Raw genomic sequence first — 17,355 nt, 5'->3', positions numbered from 1 at the left:
CAGAAATCATCTTGTTTTTTCCCTCCTCATGCTACATAGAGGCAGGTGCTGTCAACTTCCCCAAATTTCCCACACTATCAATAGTTGACAACTGACCCTCTCAGCAGGGGTGTAAAAATTCCTAAAGAGAAAATAAAAACCACAGAATTTTCCTATTTTTTAAAGGGTAACAAATGAGATTGGTCAGGTCTGGTCATTTAACTGTCCCTGACTTGATACATACTTGAGTATATACTTTGAAGGACTCCTAACTTGGAGAAAGAGTAGTCACTCTTCCAAAAAAAGTGATGCCACCTCTCCTGTCCCACTCAGCTACAATGGCAGCATCTCATAACAAATTTATTTCAGGAAATTCACCCCCTGGAAAATACAGGGTCCAGCACAAATAATGCCCCTTTTATATTACAAGACCTTTTATTACAAAATCATAAGCATGTAATTCTGTAACATAACAATATCACTCTCAGGCATACCATATGACATTTTAGGCGAGATGTTATTACACCCATGTTATTGCCCTATCAACTACATTCAAGCAGACGTTACTTCTGCCAGACCCTGCCAGATTCTGTTGACTGCCTTCAACCATGACCTATTTGAGGCACATGAATGTCTCTGATTTTCCCTTGGGTGTACTGATCCATTTCTCTGCCATATTCTTCTCTAGTCTCCTTGCCCTAGTGAGAATCTCAAAGAGTATAAGCTGTAATGCCTAGTAAATTGTGAGAGCTTAACAACAAACATTAGTTCCCTTTTCTTCTGCTCATCTGCAAACCTGGACCTCAGCCTTTGGTTGACCTGATTGCTTTCCTAATTCTGAGCTGGGTATAAATGCTAATAATAAAAGCCATCTTCATATTCACTATGTCATGTAATAGTTATAATAACTCTATAAAATTCACCTTCATGAAAATGCCATCCTATCCTTTGTTCAGGCAGGAATTTTCTTGAAATGTAGGCTTTAAGGTGATTAAACTTGATTGAGGCTTTATTGATTGAAATACTTCAGAGCTCAGGGCAGCAACCCCCTCTTCTAATAAGCTAGGCAGAACCCTGAGGAGCTATTGGGAAGTAGCCTGTCTACCCTCTGCATTCTGATTAGACTTGGTTTTCTAATCCATGTAGGGCAGCTGTTTCCTTTGGCCACTTATAGTATCCTGATCATTTCTCTTTAACAAAAAAACTTTTAGAGATATTATTCAGTCCGACTGCTAAAGCTGCTATAGGCCCAACCTCAGATCTTTTGAGACAAAGTACATAGATACAATGCTTTTACTTATGTTACCGTCATACAACTGGCTCTCTCATTGTCCACAGAACTATAAGACTTAATCCAGAATGATGCTTGAACTTTTTTCTTAAAATCTAAAATCACATTTTCTACAGGGTCATCACACACAAATTTCTAATAGGATACAGTGATAATCCACTTTGCTGTATTGTATTGTATAATAGAAGACAGGGAAAAACACAAAATTTAAATTCTAGGTCCCTGAATTCCAATCTTGGAAATGCCATTTTATATTTGAGTAATTTTGAGTATTCTAAGCCTACGTTCACTTTTCTCATCTGTACTATTTATATGGAAGAAGTGGCTATGAAGCGGAATGAAAATAATGTATTTGAAAACAATAAAATTATTATGCATCTGATTACTGATAATTTAGTGATTCTGTAATTTCAGTTAAAAATTTCTATGTGTTGAGGCTAATTTTAGTTCTCCTCTCAACCACATTTTACCCAAAAGGGAAAGAATGATCTAGATCAGTGGTCTCACACCTGACTGGTTTTACCTGGAAACCTTTAAAATATATAGAGAAATTCTCAGGCTCAGCTTACCAATGTTTTGATTCAGTGGACATAGATATAGACCCAGGAGACTGTATCTTTAAAAAGCTTCTCAAGTAAATTGCTACAGCTTTTTCAGAGGAAGTTGGCAATGGGTGTTAACATTTTACCCTTAGGGCTCGTAATCTTACTTCTAGAAATGTATCTAGCCAATATAGTTGAACAAGTATAGGACATACATACAAGGATGTTTACTGAAGTTTTGTTTATATAAAAAACATTTGAATGTCCATGAGAAGATAATTCAAATAAATAATAGCATGTATATATAGTTGAATGAAATGCTAACACTGACAGATGTTCATGGCATATGTTTTCTTAAATTTAAAAAGAATTGTACAACAGTTTTATGATATGATCTTAGTGAAATATAAAAAGTGCTTATTCATGTGTGGGTGTATAAAAGACACATGTTGAACTAGAAATAGTGACCAAATCTGAGAAATAAGTTTGGGAGAGAGGAAAAAAAAGAAGTGCAGGACTTTTATTTTCAGTTTATACACAGCTTTTTTTTCCTTATAACATAAATATATTACTTTAAAAAAATAATCCCCAAGTGATTCCGATGAACAGCCATGTCCAGAAAGCTACTAATTAAGAAATGTGTTAACTTTCTCTATCTGGCCTCCTTTATTACTCCTCTTATAAGTATTTTTAAAGCTATTATTCTTGATCCTCTATATTTTATCATTGTCAGTTTCATCATTTATTAGCTTTCTGAATTTCCTGCATATATATCCTATATACTAATTCAGTAATTCATCCAGTCTAGGAATGTACACATATACTGAGCGCTTATGCCCAGTAAGTGCCAAATGCTAGCCCTGGCACAGGCAACAAAGAAGACTATAAGCCCCACTCTCACTGATTGAGCATGCTAACTTCTCTGAGCTTCAGTCCCTTCATCTGTAAAATGGGTATATTATTAGTAACTTTCTTATAGAGTTTTCTGAAGATGAATTAAAGAATGTGTGTGAAGCACTTAGCATATGGTCTAATATCATAGAAGTACTCAGTAATACTAAACTGCAGTACATTTTATTGTTGTTATCATCTTCATTTTATCACAACCAACTTGATTCAGTGTGAATTTTCTAGGGAAATAAAAGCCTATGAACCAGTTTGTCCCCATGTACTAAAATTAATTCAAAATGGATCAAAGACCTAAATATAAGATCTGAGGCAATAAATTATAGGGAATAAAACATAGGTAGTAAACTTATGAAACTTAATCTTAGAGAAGATTTTATGAATTTGACCACAAAGGCAAGAAAAGTAGAGGGAAAAATAAATGGGAATAAGTAAAGGGAAAAAGGGAACTATATCAAATTAAAAATTTTGTGCATATCGAAAGAAACTGCAAACAAAACAAAAAGTTAACCAACCATATGGGAGGTGATATTTGCAAACAACAGCTCTGACAAAGGGTTAATCTCCAAAATATATTAAAAAAAACTCATACACCAAACAAACAATTCAATTAAAAAATGGGCAGAAGACCTGAACGGACACTTCTTCCAGGAAGACATACAAATGACCTACAGTTATACAAAAAGATGCTCAACCTCACTAGCTATTAGGGAATTCCAAATCAAAACTACAATGTGATGCCACCTCACACCCTTTAGAATTGCTGTTATCAACAAGACAAGTAATAACAAGTAATAGAGAGCTTGTGGAGAAAAAGAGCTCTTATTCACTGCTAGTGAGAATGTATACTGGTATAGCCACTATGGAAAACAGCCTGACATTTCAACAAAAAAGAATAGTTACCATATGACCCAGCAATCCCTTTACTGGATGGTCTACTCAAAAAAATGTAAAAACACTTATTCTCAAAGATATATGCACCCTATATTCATTGCAGCATTATTCATAGTGGCCAAGATATGAAAACAACCAAAGTGTTCTTGGAAGATGACTGGATAAAGTAGATGTGTGGTTCATATTATATATATATATGGAATACTACTCAGCCATAAGAAAAGATAAAATACTGTCATCTGTGACAATGTGGATCGATCCTGAGGATATTATGCTAAGTAAAATAAGTCAGCTAGAAAAAGCCAAGAACCAAACGATTTCACTCACATGTAGGATATAAAACTGCAACTTACAGACACAGACAACAGTGTGGTGGTTACCAGAGGGAAGGAGGATAGGGGTGTCCTAAAGGATAAAAGGGGCCAAATACATGGTAATGGAAGATGGTTTGACTTCGGGTGGTAGTCGCACAGATCATGTGTCAAAAATATACAACTAAAACCTATATAGTCTGATTAATCAATATTAACCCAATAAACTTAATAAAAGAAAAAAAGTCTACAAAGAGTAAATTTCATCTGAAGAATGTTGTTGTTGACCTTCTAAACAAAGTTAAGTATATCTGCTTCACAAAATCACAGCAGATTTTAGCAGACTTAGAGAAAAAGTGAGTAAAAAAATTCAACGAGAGGAAAATTGTTGGCTCCTAGATATTTAATACATCTCTAAGCCACAGAATTATAACTCCCTAGGTTTAACAAAGTAGACTACACAGCAGAGGCTGATTCACATTTATAAAAATGTTTGACATTTTGTTCATATCAGTGAGGATGAGGAATTTCTTTTGGAGATAAGAAATCCAAAGAGCTGTGGGTGGCCCTTTATCCTAACAGCAGATACTCCAATGAGTGGAAATCACAGTTTATGAAGCTTAGGAAATAAAATTCCCTTTACATTTGCATTTGATTTTAAAGAGCAAAACATGAGCTAAGCCAGCTTTTCTTTCTATTGATTCAGAAGCTAAATTTAGAGGCAGGTTTAACTGTCTGATTAAATGTATTGTTTAAAAATGGCAACAATTATATTAGCGATTAAAATGAAGATGAAAATTAAATTGCTTTAGCTATGGTATGTTTCTTTTTTTATTTTCTTGGTTGTTGTCATTTACAGAGTTAACTTTTTCAATAAAGGTAAAACATATATAAACATTGGTTATTAACGGTCCTCCTGGAGTGGTCCCCAGTTAGCCTCACTCTGGAGCTTACATCAGGGGCTTGATTGTCTGGCTCTGTTATCTCTAAAAGAAACCTCAAGGTAAATGGAACTGCTGTAGTTAGTGTAACAATGAGCAACGGGTGATTTTGTGCCAAAGAACTGGAAAATTCTCCTTGTATATATACAGGTCTCTGGTATATTCTAAATGCTAATTTTTATAACTGAGAAACAGTAAAAGGCAAGGAGTATCCTCAAGTTTCTGAATCATAAAAATTATTTTGTGGTGGAAAGAGGAAGTTACTAAACATTCACTTAACAAGTATGTATTATGTAACAATGCATGTAGTGCCCGCACTGGGATTGGCTACCCTTAAAGAATAGTGCTATAGCTGTCACAGTCACATAAAACTGTGGCTTAAGAATGTTTTACTTCCTGTCTTATTTATGGTACCTTAACTGGGTTACTCTGGTGACTCAGTTAAATGTCACAAAACAGGATAGTCAAATATCCCGATGCGCACAGGCCAAAACACATTTTTTCTACAAATTCTTGAACTTCAGGTTTTACATTTGGGTTGCAATCTGTCTCAGGAACAGTTGTTTAAGGGAATGTTCTCAATCATGGATTTGGTCTCAGACGAAGGTTGAGAAAGTACAAAACATTGAATGATAAAGAAAGACAAAGCATTTTAGTAGTTATGACAGTTTTGTTTTATGTTTGTTGTGAACATTATTTAAACCAACCGATACAGTATATTGCAAAATGTCATTTTAAACTAACATACATTTTAGGCCATTTTTGTCACATAATGAAGCTATTTCATTTGCTTAGTTTAGTAATTAAAATGGACTTGGAGGTCTGGTGGTTATATCCATTGTAATTATATTAATTAGTCAACCATGTTTCTCACCTAAAAATTCCCTAAGAAATTAATTCTCTTTAATAGATTCAAGTTTTGGCCAGTATTAACCAAAAAAAAAAGTCACAGATATTTGACAAAGAATTAGAAGAGTTTTCACTCTTACCTTGTTTGGGTATATGTGTGCATATTATATAAGAAATGAGTCTAATCTTTTTAAACTAAATCTAGAAAAAGGTACATAATATTTTTTATAGCCAGAGGAAAAGGGAGCTGGGGGGAAGGTAGAAGTGGGTAAAAGGGCAATAAATGGGAATGGAAGGATACTTGATTTTGGGTGGTGAGCACACGATGCAGTACACAGATAATGTTTTATTGACTTATACACATGAAACCTGTAGGGTTTTATTAACCAATGTCACCTCAATAAAGTCAATAAAATTAAAAAATTAAAATTTATTGGGGTGACATCGGTTAATAAAATTAAAGCTACTATTTTCCACATGAAATGGCACTATGGCTGGTGTGGAAGTGGGGTTCGTTCACAGAATCATGAGAAAAGCATTTTACAGACCCCTGCATGGGAGACTATGTTGTGACAAGATTTACTCAGGTGGAAATAGAAGGCTGCCCCATGGCCCGTCTCCATCCATCCTGCCATGGGAGGAGTTCAACCATATCCTCAGCAAGACCAACACAAACAGCACTGTCCTGAGTTTCTGTTTCATATTAAAGGTTTGTCTTTTGGAGTCCACAAGTTGTTGCCAAATGGCCTCAGTCCCCATCCAGGCAGCTTAGTGCTGTTCCTGTCTATGCTACTACACCCAGACTCCCTCCGGAAGCCTGTGTTTGGAGTCCAGGCAGCTACTAGACCCACAGGGTTCCTATGGAGGAATGCACAAGTGCGAGCAAATGCGGCAAGCATGTATTCCCAGGGTGGGGGCCAGAGAGAGGAAAAGAAACTTCTTTGTTTAGCTAGTTTATATTATCTTGGGCTTCGGATGAACCAGGAGCTTTTTCAAAATAACCAATGAACTTCCCAAGCTTTCTCGGCTTCTGATAGGCCCACCCTCTATACTGACAGACCTCTATGGTCAAGCACCTTCCTCTGTGCCATTTTGACTTCTGCTGGGCTTGGGTTTACCTCCATCTGGTCCCCTCCCCACCAGACAATCTTGTACCAGAGGGTGGGCGGTGCTCCTGGGGAGATTTCCTGTCCACTCCTAGGATTAATTCTCTTTGGGGGCAGTCCCCTGGAGTGTGTAAATGGGTCTGTAAATACTATAGCTTCCTGGTAAAGCGAGCAGGCTTATGTTCCCTGGTTGATTATGTTTAGCAATGTCTGATCACCTTTGCTTCGTTCCTTTATGAAGAGCTAGCTAACTACCTAGAGTCACAGCACCACCATTAAGCCAGTTATTGAATTCCAAACCCAGCTTCATTCTCTACTTTCTTCAACTCCCTCATCTTCCACCACTGTCAACCAATAGTAATTAACTACCATGTTACACAGCAAACTTTGAATAAATAGCCTCTACTCTTAAAATTAAATAAAATAGAAAATAAAGAAATAAAATGTGACATGACATCAATTCGAATTGGTCATAATGCTTTTTGAAAGATTTATCCAAAGTCCTGTGATTCCAATGAAATAAAGTTGGAAGCAATTCTTCAAGAGCACATAATTTAATTGGATGTAAAAAAGTGCCTCTGTCTATAATTCTGCTTCCACTGTGCTTTGTTTAATTTAACTATGATGACAATTTTTAAAGTCAGAATACTGGTCCAAAACATATGTGTATCTCCTCTGACCCCTAAAATTCCCTTAATGAATGAAATACCATTATTATACACTTCACAAATAACACATGTGTTGCTCTTCTCTCAGCTGTAATACTACATGTGTGTTTTTATTTGATTATTGCCAGGCTTCACCAATGGGATATGTGCTTGGTGAGGGTAGAGACCACATTCTGTTTCTTGCCATTTTTCTCCAGTACCAGCTCAGTGTCTGACATGTAGTATCTGCTCATAATTGTTTGTTAAATAAACTTTATGCCTTATAGTTCACTTTGAAAAAAGTAGATAATCATCATTTGACTTAGTTTAATACTTTTTATAAAGACTTATCACCTTATGTACACAAAAACTGCTGTATATATCTTTTTTCAAGTAATGTTATATACAATATAAAATGTTCTAAGTCATTCAGAGAAATAGCATACTAAAAATCAAATTGAATTTGTTATAGTATCAAGTGCAAAATTTATTAAATACTATTATCTGATATTTGAAATCATTTATCTTAAAGACATTCAAAAAATTAAGACAGCGTATAAATTCTAAGTGTAACCATAAGTACTATTTTTTTAAGTTGCAGAGCAAATGTTTTCTAATCAAAAGAAAAGACTATTTGGTTACATTGGTTTTGGGGTTAGTAAGTTTTAGGGAGGTATATCAAACAACTTAAGAACATTTTGAAAAATGTTTAGAAAAATTAATAAGTGTAAAAAAGTGTTACAACCAAAAGTTATTTAGCAGCAAGAGTGAATGGGCTATTAAATTAACCACAATTACACACACCAAAAAAAGGGTTTAAGTTTATTCTGAGCTTACCTGAGATACTGTGTAGAGAAGCTGTGTGGCTCTGTCTAGAGTAAGCAGCCACCTAATGACTTGGTAAATGATGTACATATAGAGTAGCATGGGCATCTATCCTGAGCACCTCAAAATTTCTGTATGGCCAGCTGCTAATTTGTTTGTGGGATTTTTTAATGTAAATTATTACTCCTGGTGCATAGTAACATCTAGGGAATGTTTTTTACCCAGAAAAATTCCATAAGACTTCACACAAACTGATAGGCAGAATAGGATTTTGGAACAAGAGCCCCTCTGTATCATTCGGATGATTCCTTGGGGAGTTTTGAGGAGGTCGTTTGTAATTAGTTGGAATGTGGTTTTGATCAGGAGTCTAGAGTCACTTTTACCAGTGAGAAAAATGTCTAAAAGCATTAAATTATTACAGGAATCTAAACCAAGATTTTGTTTAAAGGCATGTTCATAAGATAGAACGCATACTTCCCTCAAAATGTCCTATAGCGTTTTCTTTTAATTTTTATCATTTTAACCCCTCAAAATAGCTTCAATGTGTGCCAAGTGGTCCGTTCTACTTTTTGCAAGGTCTGGCATGATGCAGAGACCAACAGAAACAAGAAACAAAGGGACAAGGCAAGGAGGAGCACTGAATTACTTTTCTTGTTTTGTTGTGTTCTTTTTCCATGTTAAAGAATACTCAAAAGATAACATAGATCATTGTGATAAACATTTTGTATCTTCATATTTCATTGTAGTAGTCAAGAATTTTTGCCAAGTAATGAATGTTAAGTAAACCAGAGCTACTATTGGATGGGTACAGCTAGAGTCACATTTGGCCTCAACAATAAAGTATTACCTTTACCCCAATGATTGTCTTAATTTTATTACATAGGTTAGGTCCATTAGATGGGGGCCAGGGTGCCAATCTTTATTCTTCCTTCAGTGTGTGTGTGAGTGTGTGTGTGTGCATGCATCTGTATGTGTGTGTGTGTGTGTGAGAGAGAGAGAGAGAGAGAAGGAGTGAGAGAGAGAGAGAAGGGGGCATAGAAAAAGAGATAGGCGTGATTTTAAAAACCACATTTCAGTTTTGTCTTTTGTTACTTTAAATTTGCTCTTTGGTGTTGTTAAAATGTACTAGTTTCCTGATACAGGGGCTTTCAGAAAATTGACTGACTTAGAAGATGTCAAAGTTGCAAAACATTAGGGAAATAATCATTTACAAAATGAGGCATGGATTAGGAAGTAGGGAGAAGTGTATTTTGGATGATTTTTCAAGGGAAAAATAAAAGTTTAGTGACTGATTGGAAAACAATCACAATTAATATTTATGCTTCATAGACCTGGCCTGTCAGTCACCTTTTTCCCCCCCAGTCTTGGAATCCGATATACAGTAAAGAGAAGTAGTGGCCCTGAGCTGCCTCCAACTGATGAAGGGAACAGAGGGGCAAATCCCAGTAACTGTTCCATGGCCATTCGTCTATGCACACTGTTCTTTCTCCTGAAATGTTTATGTCCCCTTTCTGCCTCAATAACTTAAAGCCTCCCTTCAAATAGCTACCTCCTTTATGACACTTTCTTTGATCACTTTGACCAAGTGATCTCACACTTCTTCCATAAAGCTAAATTATTCTTTAATGATCCTCCACAATGCTCTCTGTGTGCAAGGGTTTTTGTCCTCCCTCTCCCTGCCAAAAATAAGACAAACCGAAAAACAACAGTCTTTGGCTGTGCGATCTTACACAAATCACTCCACTTCCCAGTTCCTGGGTTTCTAAGGAAACCCAGAACAACAGTTACTGGTTGTTCAAATCAGTAACAACCTCATAGGCATGGTTTCAAGAATTATGTAAGTGAATCACTGTAAAGTAAATAATGCAGGTGAAGAGATAAGTGCTCAAAAAGTATGAGAAACGATTAGCAATTCTTTCTGCCTACTGCCACCTGTGAGCACATATTATATGGTTTTCCTCCCTTCACTTTGCCTTTTATTCAGCATATTGATGGAATGCATCCTATGTGCAAACTGCTGTGGTAAGTACTGCAGAGAACACAGAGATCCCTAAGACTCCATTACCTGACCTAAGGAGCCTGCAGTCCTTTGGAAGAGGTAAGACAAATCACTTTAGTGAAGGAACAAAATAGTCATTAGAAAATTGTAAGCAATCTTCTGGAGAGAATTCAAAAAATAAGTATATCTCTGCTTCCCCCAAACTAGTCTAATTTTTATAATTCCCCAGGGAAAGTGATGCTTAAAAATATAGATTTCCAGATATCAACCAAGAACTAGTAAATCAGATTCTCTTGTTTGTAGCCAAGAAGATGCAAGTGATTCTGGTGATCATGCACATGGATAATCCCTAGAATAGTAGCATATAGTTAGAAATAAAGGCTTTCAGTTAAAAGTTAACTCTTTGTGAGAGTTAGGATGGAAAGAAGAGAGAGTGATATCACTTAGACAAGGAAGTTTCTACCCAGTGGCTTAATCTGCTCAATAAAGTAGGAAGCAAGATCATCTGCGAAGAATGAGACAGGTAGAAGTGCAGCTCAAGGTTTGGGAAATGGGGGAGAGGTTGCAAGAGTTGCTACAGGATGTGTCACAAGTATCAGTAGAGGAAGATTGACCTCTAGGATCCATTATGCTGCAATATTTCTATCTGGAATTCCCGAGTCGTGTTTACACCTGAGCCAGGGTCATTCTTGAGTCCCCAAAAGCTTGTATAAGTGGAAATGCATTGACATTGCCAATAAAGATAAATTTTTAATACGACAGATAGCAAGATCAAGTATTGTGAATTCTGAGTATCTTTGTTTCTTCTTCCCAGTATAAAATTTAAACTTTGATCTTAAGAAATGTCTAGGGGTCAGACTCTCATAAATAATAAAAAAAAATCTACTCATTGAGCTCTTTGTTCAGTTCTTCTGAGGCTAGCTTCTGAATAAATGAACTCTCCTAGGGTGAGAATAAGACTTCATTATTAAACCTATGTTGGTGTTGCTTTTCATATATTTTTCTTTTTGGTAATTGAACTATTTTATTCCTCTCATTTTTCCACATCAAATCCTTAGTGTTGTAATGGGTCTCCCGCAGTCCCAGGCAGTTATTGGTTTTTGGGAGGAAATGCTCCTGTGGCATTATTGATTGCAGCCTTCATGGGAAGGACAATAATTTCCTGCATTGCTTCCTGTGCAGCCGTGAACTTGCTGTACAGTGACAGGGCCTTCAGTGGCCTCCTCAGTCCTGACTTGACAAGACTTCTAAAGAGAGAGCTAGTTGTATTGAAATGAAGTGTCCTCATCCCCAATAGTATTCTGTCCCTCAAACTAAACCCCGGTCAGTGAAAGGTTAGTGAAAACATGGTTAAGAGCTTAGTAAATGATGACACTGAAACTGAGGCTGTCCCTGATGTCTTCACTAGGCCTCTGACCCTTGACTTGGCCTCCTAAAAGCTTCATGCTATCATCCACACTACCTCCCTGTTCTCCTAGGCTTTTCTCAGCTGCCTGCTTCCTCACCCACAATCTCAATACTTCACAGGCTAATATTCTATTGATTTTTCTTGGCTAAACTATAAAAATGGACCTTGACCTTAGACAGCACTGTGGTTTTGGAATTAGCCATTGTCTAAATCAGTATGTAGTTCTGCAAAGAGAAATTGGAAACCTATTGCAAATAGACTGTAGTATGTCATCATAGACACCATGTTAGTCTTTAATAATGATTAGAATAATAGCTACCTGGTGTGGAGAGCTTAATATATGTCAGCAATAATGCTGAGCACTTTGCATACACAATACAGTTTATGATTGTTATTATTTCATTCTATGGATTAGAAATACTGAAGCTCTGAGGGGTCACATTACTTTGCAGGTACATATTCAAGGAGTAATGAAATCAGGATTCCATGGAAGTTGGTCTACCTCAAGTACCCATTCCCTTAGCTGCTGTACTTTCTTTTCCAAAAATATCAGGCTTTCTAAATTATGTCCCCTTTTTCGCATTTCCTAAAACTTTTTCTCTACCTTGCTATCATTCTTTGATTTCTCCTTGGTCACCATTTACCATGTCTATGCCTTCCATCTACCTGCATACTTGCAAATAGTTTCATGAGTAGAACCTCTATCACCTATTTCTTTTTTTGCCCACCAACACACCTGTTGTATTGGAGTTATAACTTTCGACCTTTTGTAGCCTCTGTTTTCTATATGGATCATATCCTGATTTATCACAAGTGAAAGTGATAAGACTTACATGGGGCAGGAGAGGATGATGGGAGAGAAATGGAATAGTCACCGTTGCTTCTGAGAGAGCTGCTGGGACCTACTGGGCCCTGACATCAATTATTACATATGATCTCCCTGGCTATTGTTTGCCATACTTCCCTTCTGCATGCCTATAGGCAGCTTTTGCCCAGAACTGGAAGAAAATTGAATTCAAATGTCAAAAAATAGTTTTAAAAATTCAGAAACCTAAGAATTCTGCCCAATGGTCTCTGACTATGATTAGTGACATTAAGCAATAACATCCTCTTTCATCTTTCTTCCATCCTCTACCTGAGATGTTCACCCTTATACCAGCTAATCCTGTTCATTCATCTCAAACTGATTCTTATACATTAAAGGTCCAGGGAGATCTCCAGAGTTCTGTGGACCATCACTGAGACTCTGAGAGGTAACTTGGTGCTTAATGTCACAACAAATCTAGAAGCAATTCTTATATTTTAATTTCTCCTAATTTGTGTTGCACGTTATGCCTCACTGTAAGGACTGGATAAAACCGTAAGTCCTCTTTTTTCATTATATAGGAAAATCACCTCAAAGGACATTCACTGTAGGCTCATAGAATGTAGCCTCTCCTAGAAAGTCAGCCAACAAGAGGAATGATATCTACCTTGTGGATCTGTTTTTCACATTACCCTTATTGTTATGGCAATATGCTCATTCATTGTCTATGAGATGCTATTGCTTGCAGTAATCTATATGGGACAAGTTTTACCTTGGTGACCCTTTTTCAGGGAGTTTTATCCTTTTTACTCATCTAGAAACAAATAGACGAGTATAGTATCCAGAACTGTTACCACCATATACAAGGTAAAATTCTTCACAATTTACCAATATTCTGAACAATGTAGTTACTGAAAAATATAATAGACTATTCAAGCATGGGTAAATAGCATGCCCACAATTATTGATCAAAGCTTTTATAAATATTTCAGATCCCCACTTAAGTAGATTGCTGTCATTTCTAATTCGCCAAGATTTAGAACAGAATTTAAAGACTGAGTATGTCATGTTTGGGGTAAAGCAGAGAAATAACAGGCTTTGCAAATGCCTCCATTTCCTATATACATATATATGGTATTACCAACCTATTTCTGAATGAAGAAACCAGCCACACAGTTCTTAGAACAATTGTTATCAGGACTAAATGACACTCAATTTTTATCAAGCCTCTTCTCAAAGTTATTGAAGCCTCCCATAACATCATCAAGTAAGTAAGCAGTGCCATGCATAGAGCCCTTGCTATTATCATGGAAAATAGCAAGCAGCTCTCGTGAGCTTGCACAGGAACTATGGGAGTCAACACCTCTTTCATAACAGCAGCATATCCATGCCATTTGTCTGGACACATAGATACATGGAAAAATAAGACTATTCCCTTTATATCTATTTGTAATTTTTTTCTAATAACAGCTGAAAACTTTACTTCAGTAAAGCAGTTAGTCCTGCTGCTTGAAGAAAATAGACACATTATCTGAGGTAATATATAAGTCTCATTAAGAAGATGGAATAGACTAATTCCCAGCATATCTCCCATGCGTAGGAAAACTAAATTGTGAAGTAAAGCAGTAACACATCAATTATCCTTTCTGCATGGAATTAGATGAGTCTCACCGCTACTTTATACCACATTATGTAATTTTTCATAAATAACCATTTATATCAGAGTATCTCAGTCTGCTGCCTCATTAAAAAAAAGATACTAATACTTCTATTCCAAATAAGACTTATTTCTGAAATTATTTAAGGAATCCAGGTAGTCTACCTAAAATTCATGATACTATTTATTAACATATACTCAAAGAGTGGATGTTTAGTATTACCCTAAAAACAAATGTTATACATCTGACTTTTTTTTTTTTTCATTTAAGACAAGGAATACTTTACTCAAGCCCTGCAGGAATGGACTGGTTGGGTCTGTAACAAAGCGTGGTGCTTTAAAGCCAGGCCAGTAACTGTGTATGAGTATACACTGCAACATACAAATTAACTGGTCAGACTACAGCTTTTCAATGTTTAAAACAGAATAAGCTTCCCTGTAAAAGCAGCACCATTGTGACATTTTAACTTTAGTATTCCTCTCCTGCTTCCTCACCCTCTCCTTCAATAGAATCCACACCAACCTCCTCATAATCCCTCTCTAGGGCAGCCATGTCCTCACGGGCCTCAGAAAACTCTCCTTCCTCCATGCCCTCACCCATATACCAGCCGACAAAGGCATGCTTGGCGAACATCAGGTCAAACTTGCGGCCCAGGCGAGCCCAGGCCTCAGCAATAGCTGTGGTGTTGTTCAGGATGCACACAGCTCACTGTACCTTGTGGCCAGTTCTCCACCAGGAACCACAGTGGGAGGCTGGTAATTAATGTCAACTTTGAAGCCAGTGGGGCACCTGTCCACAAACTCGATGGTACACTTGGTCTTGAGGGTGGCAATGGCAGCATTGACATCTTTGGGAACCATGTCATCACATTACAGCTGGCAGCGAGCCATGTATTTTCCATGGCAAGAGTCACATTTCACCATCTGGTTTGCTGCCTCAGAGCACTCATTGGTGATCTCTGCTACAGAAAGCTGTTCATGGCAGGTTTTCTCAGTAGAGATGACAGGGGCATGTGTGGCCAGAGGGAAATGGATGCGGAGATAGGGTCCTAGGTTGGTCTGGAATTCAGTCAGATCAACATTCAGGGCTCCATCAAACCTGAGGGAAGCAGTGATGGAAGACGATTTGACCTATCAACCTATTCAGGTTAGTGTAGGTTGGGCTCTCTATATCAAGATTTCTATGACAGATATCATAGATGGCCTTGTCAACCATGAAGGCAGAGAGTGCTCCAGGGTGGTGTGGGTGGTGAGGATGGAGCTGTAGGGCTCCACTACAGCTGTGGAAACCTGGTGGGGGGGACAGGTAAATGGAGAACTCCAGCTTGGACTTCTTGCCATAATCAACAGAGAGACACTCCATCAGCAGGGAGGTGATACCAGAGCCAGTTCCCCTGCCAAAGTGGAAAACGAAGAAGACCTGAAGACCTGTGCACTGATCAGCCAGTTTCTGAATTCGGTCCAGGATGAGGTCAATGATCTCCCTGCCAATGGTGTACTGTCCACAGACATAGTTATTGGCAGCATCTTCCTTGCCTCTAATCAGCTGCTCAGGATGAAAGAGCTGGTGGTAGGTACCAGGGTGAACTCCCACAATGACTGTGGGTTCCAGGTCTATAAACACGGCCCTGGGCACATGCTTACCAGTGCCTCTTGCTGAAGAAGGTGTTAAAGGAGTCACCCCCACCGCCAGTGGTCTTGTCACTTGGCATCTGGTCATTGGGCTGGGTGCCATGTTCCTGGCAGTAAAGCTCCCAGCAGTCATTGCCGGCCTGGACACCAGTCTGGCCAACATGGATGAAGATGCACTCACACATGGTTGGTGCTTTGCGGCTGCTGAGCGGATGGCAGAAAGGAAGAGAGGTTACTGCTTCTTACAGCTTGACTCTTAGGCAGTCCATGTAAGAGAAACTGTTGCCAACACATTTTTAATGAATACTGGCTCCTACCAACTGAAGTGAAGACAACTGATACCATTCAAAATAAAGGTTTTGGAGATCTTGTGTTAAATCATGATTTCTGTTTACTTTATGTAGTTACTCAGGTTTGTCATATCAGGTTATCATATATGAAGTGCTTAAAAACAATTTTGTTTCTTAAGTAGTTCAAATACCTCCCCCACACTCTTGTCTACACAATTTTTACTAGCAAATGTTTTTTATATGGCTATGACATCCCAAATACAGAAATTTAACATCACAGGAACTAAATCAATGGAGATATATAAATGAAGGCTTTGCTTATTAGAGCAAATGATAGAGGATTTGTTTTAAGTGTGGACTGTGTAATAAAAGCAAGATAATGACAATATAAGTGCTTTACAAATTATAAAGTGATATTTTTAAAAAGAAAGATATATTTATAGGTATTCTAGTTTTTAAAGGAATCTTAAACATTTTTTTTATTTTTATCTAATTTATTGGGGTTGCATTGGTTAATAAAATTACATAAATTACAAATGTACAATTCTATAATACATCACCTATATAATATATTGTATGTTCAGCACCCAAAGTCTAGTCTTCTTTGTCACCTTTGATCCCCCCTTTACTCTTTACTACCTCCTTCCACCTGGCCTTTCCCCCTGGTAATCACCATACTATTATCTGTGTCTATGAGGGTTATTTTTTCTTTTTCTTTTTTTTTTTGCTTCATCCTTTCACCTTTTTTACCCAACGCCCAAACCCCTTCCTCTCTGACAGCTGTCAGTCTGTTTTCTGAGTCTGTTTCTATTTTGTTCGTTAGTTTATTTTGTTAATTGGATTTCGCATATAAGTGAAATCATATGGTACTTGTCTTTCTCTGACTAGCTTACTTCAGTTAGCATAATACCATCTATGTCCAACCATGCTGTTGCAAAAGGTATCTTTTTTTTATGGCCAAGTAGTATTCCATTGTGTAGATATACCACAGCTTTTTTAAGCACTCATCTACTGATGGGAACTTGGGCTGCTTCCAAATATTGGTCCTTGTAAATAGTACTACAATGAACATAGGGGTGCATATATTCTTCCAAATCAGTTTTTTGGGTTTCCTTGGATATATTCCCAGAAGTGGAATTGCTGGACAATAAGGAAGTTCAATTTGTTTGTTTGTTTGTTTGTTTGTTTTTTGAGGAAACTCCATACTGTTTCCACAGCGGCTGCACCAATCTGCATTCTCACCAATAGTGCATGAGGATTCCCTTTCCTCCAC

At 37.3% G+C, this 17,355-nt stretch overlaps 1 protein-coding gene and 1 pseudogene across 1 annotated transcript in view; one reads left to right on the top strand and one right to left on the bottom strand.

Moving 5' to 3' along the window:
* The window catches only part of GRID2 (glutamate ionotropic receptor delta type subunit 2), a 1,366,516-nt gene that overhangs the window by 1,324,930 nt on the left and 24,231 nt on the right, over positions 1-17,355 (top strand). The window lies entirely within an intron of this gene.
* Positions 14,630-16,000, bottom strand: LOC129085352 (tubulin alpha-1A chain-like; annotated as a pseudogene).

Source organism: Pteronotus mesoamericanus, unplaced genomic scaffold (genome assembly GCF_021234165.1).
Source record: "Pteronotus mesoamericanus isolate MK-2021 breed Mesoamerican mustached bat unplaced genomic scaffold, CSHL_Meso_final scaffold_232, whole genome shotgun sequence".
Taxonomy (NCBI): domain Eukaryota; kingdom Metazoa; phylum Chordata; class Mammalia; order Chiroptera; family Mormoopidae; genus Pteronotus; species Pteronotus mesoamericanus.
Note: the sequence above shows the minus strand (reverse complement) of the source record. Positions and strands in the feature narration are given on the sequence as shown.